The sequence below is a fragment of the Gastrolobium bilobum genome, unplaced genomic scaffold, assembly GCF_033153095.1.
Source record: "Gastrolobium bilobum isolate Gb01-03AN ecotype WA unplaced genomic scaffold, APGP_CSIRO_Gbil_v1 utg145810, whole genome shotgun sequence".
Taxonomy (NCBI): domain Eukaryota; kingdom Viridiplantae; phylum Streptophyta; class Magnoliopsida; order Fabales; family Fabaceae; genus Gastrolobium; species Gastrolobium bilobum.
The window spans coordinates 5,402-9,191 of record NW_026898588.1 but is presented as its reverse complement, the minus strand read 5'-3'; the positions used below and the strand labels follow the sequence as shown (position 1 = coordinate 9,191).

The window sequence follows — 3,790 nt, the reverse complement described above, 5'->3', positions numbered from 1 at the left end:
GATACTTAGTGTATCAAAAAAAAAATATATCTAATTAGTGTTGTATTCAGCCTATTATTGGTACAAAAATTTAAAAAACGTAAGGTAAAATTTGTAGGATGCAGGATAGGGGTATCCGGTGGTGTTTGTGGAGTGTCAAACATTGGTATACCAACCATTTTGAACTGTTACTGCTTCATTAATTGGATATACTTATGGTGGAATTGTGCCATCCTGATAGACTTTAGATGCTTTCATCATAAGGGGGCGAGGGGGGATAGAATATTCGTAATGCAAATTGAGGATTTTGTTCCAGTGTCCTTTTACAACAGTATTGATTATGTATTCGCATTCAATAGAACTGCTTTGTGTCTGGTATTTACTCTTTAAGTTTTGATTTTCTGTACTACATGTTTGATACATGTAATATAGCTGAGTACTTAGGGATTTCTAGGCTAAAGTTTTTTCTTTTATTTCTATCTTCAGCTCCTACTCCTCGTCCCCACCACTGCCTAAAGAAAAGAGAAATTTTCGCAACTTGTATTTTGTTTGGTATTTGTTAGTTGATTTTCCAATACTCTGAACTTGCATTGTTTGCATTTCTACAGTCTTCCCTTGCAGCTGCTAGAGCAGACAACTTTTACTATCCCCCGGAATGGGACCCAAGTCAGGTATATTTGCTTACAGGAAGTTAATTGTGTTATAGTCAGGAATTATTTACTATCTAGAGGTCTCAGTGTCTTACACTATGTTTTCCCTTTCAGGGTTCTCTGAACAAGTTTCATGGTCAACATGCCTTAAGAGAGAGGGCGAGGAAGATAGATCAAGGTATCTTGATTATAAGGTAATGATTCATTTTAACAGCAGCTACAGTATTGCCATTAATTCATTTGTCATAATCTTTCTTGAAAGATGGGTCTCCAACAGTAATTCTTTATTCGAGGACTGCTATAATATGGAAAAATGACACAATGTGGATGATGACCATTTTAAGTTATTGATATCTGTTTAGTACCTTGAATAGCCATAAACTAGTTAAGGTGTTTAATATCTAAAAGACAAGTATGTTGATACATGTTATGATTTATGACTAGATTCTAATGATCCCTTATGATTGAAAGGATCATAATCAATATGATATATATGCTGTGATGTGGTCTTACAGATGTCTATTTTTTTTTTATATTTAAGTGAATGGTTTAAATTAGCTTGTGTATATGTACAGTTGCACACTTGAAAAATTAGTCTTCAACTTTTCCCCCCAATGTGGATTAAATTGGATAGCTTTGGATGCAATGTTGATTCTTATTTCAAATTGTAATTCCATATTATCTAATGACCCTGCTTTCAGGTTTGAGATGCCTTTTAATGCGTGGTGTGGAGGATGCAATTCTATGATTGCAAAGGGTGTCCGCTTCAATGCAGAGAAAAAGCAAGTTGGGAATTACTACTCCACAAAGGTATGTTGAAGTAGACTCTTAAAGCAACTAGTGTTTGTAATGGCCATAGTGGCAAAGATCATTGCATTGTTTTGTTATTTATTTGTCGGAGACAAGGGCAGGCATTGAAGCACCTGCTCGCACATACAAACTCTTTTCTCATATATATATATATAGGAATTAATCTTGTTCCAATGAAAGTGCAAAGTTTTACACTATCAAAAAACCTTATGGTCTACACCCTTTAAAACTTTTTGAAAAATCTTACTGCAAAGTGAAATATTTAAGCTATTCTAATGATGTGGTATCTTCTTTACTGATAGTATAAACAATTTTACTCAGTGGTGTATCTGTGTGTCTTATACCTGATCAGTTTCAAGTGTTTATGCACTACATTATCTTGGGATTAATCTAAATAATGATGTACAACCTATCTTCGTTTGTTTACTAATTAACAAATTTATCTGGGTTCTTTCAGATATGGAGCTTTACCATGAAGTCTGCATGCTGTAAACATGAGATCATCATCCAGACGGATCCAAAGAACTGTGAGTATGTGATCATCAGTGGTCCCAACTTAAGAGTATGCTACTTAGCTCATGAAACTTGTTCTGGTTTATTTTTCCATTTTTTCCCTTTAATAATTATTTTCTTCTTTTATAATATGATATTTTCGCGGTGCTTTAAAAAAGATTTTCTTTTAAATGTTCTTAGAGTGAAAAGAAAAGAGTTGCTGAAGAAGAGACTGCTTCCAGGAAAAGGGGCCTTGGCATTCGACTGCTTCCGGCTTCAGAGCAAGATGCTGTCACTGCAGCAAAGGTGAAGTTTTCAAGTAAGTTTGACAAAAATAGGAAGGACAAGCGGGCATTGATCAAAACTGCGTCCATCTTCCCAGGATTATCTGTATCTTGCATGTCTGATAATAGAAGGCTGGAGCTAGAGTCTAAAAGAAGAAGAATTTCTGCAAGCGAAGCATCTAAGCCTACTGGCTGGGGGATATAAGCCATCATCATGGTCAGGAGCTTCAATGAATGTAAGACATTAGAAAACAGAAAAATGTCAGAGTTGGTCGCTCACCAGTGATTTTGACTTCAGGCCTAGCGAATTGGCATTGGAGCTTGTACATAGAAAATGCTTATTAAGTTACTTGTTTTAGGAGCTTAAGATGAAAGTATGGCATTTTGTGATAATTATATATTCTATAGTGTAAGCCATATAGAATGAGTGATGGAAGTAGTTGATTTTTTGAATTCTTGGTTAGTTGTTGTGTATAAGAATGGATATAAAAACGAAACACCAAAGAAAAAGCCCCTTTTTTGTGTGACTACTGACTAGACTGTCTGCTGCAATGAAGTATTGCGCAAATCTTTAAAATTCTCGAATTTAAGTGTCAACGTGTAAACAGTATCACCAAATTCCGAAGGATATTTTCTCTCTTTGCTGGCCAGTGAAAGCATATATTGTACATTGGCGCTCCCTGGTTACTCCCTTTCAACCAGGATTGGAGCTGTATAAAGTAATTTACATTCGTTTTCTATTTCACAGTTGAATTTTTGCCAAGTATTTTCACATATCTGAAGTTATTTTAAGTCGATAATACATATATGCTAAGCTATACTTGTGCGTTTATCTTTCTTTACATTTAACACCCCCAATATATTAAGACGATATTGTTTTTATAAATCAGCATTATCCAGGTCCTACTCTTGTCCTTACAGATTATATAATTATGAGTTTATCGTTTTTTCAGGAAATAAAATTATCTCCAACAAATTTAAAATTATGTCATTTTGAGAGTTGAGGAAATTAATGAAGAGTATTTTAATAAAATTCATATAATAAAGAAATAAACAAAAATTTTGAAATATCTTTCATTAATTTTTTCAATCCCAAAATAATGTAGTTTTGGAGTTGTTGGAGCTTGGAGATAATTTAATCTTATGTGGTTGGAGAAATATTTTGGTCCTCAGCATTATAATTATGAGTTTATCCTTTTTAAAAAAAAAATACAATATGAGTTTATCCTTTTGGTCCTTCATGTATAACATTCTTAACCCCAAAAAAAATTAAATTAAATTTTGACAAATGGACCAATCTTTAATGAAGGTTATTATTAAGCCCGAATATAACATATCCCAAGTAATCACAATTCACGAATAGTTTAAAATACAATGGATCCCACTATATGAATAGGGTCCATCATCATAGGGCCTATCCTACATCCAATAACTTCCCGAGTCATTTAAAGTATGCAGGACTACTTTTTTGAAATTATTTTTTTTTAATTTCTGTTCTCGGAAACAGAAATAGATAGGAAATTTGTTTGGTAAAATCGATTTATTTTTTTATTTCTGGGATGAACTGATTTAATT

The 3,790-nt window shown here is 33.4% G+C and overlaps 1 pseudogene; it reads left to right on the top strand.

Moving 5' to 3' along the window:
- Positions 1 to 270: 270 nt before the first annotated feature.
- Positions 271 to 2,463, top strand: LOC133317534 (uncharacterized; annotated as a pseudogene).
- The last annotated feature ends 1,327 nt before the right edge of the window (positions 2,464 to 3,790 follow it).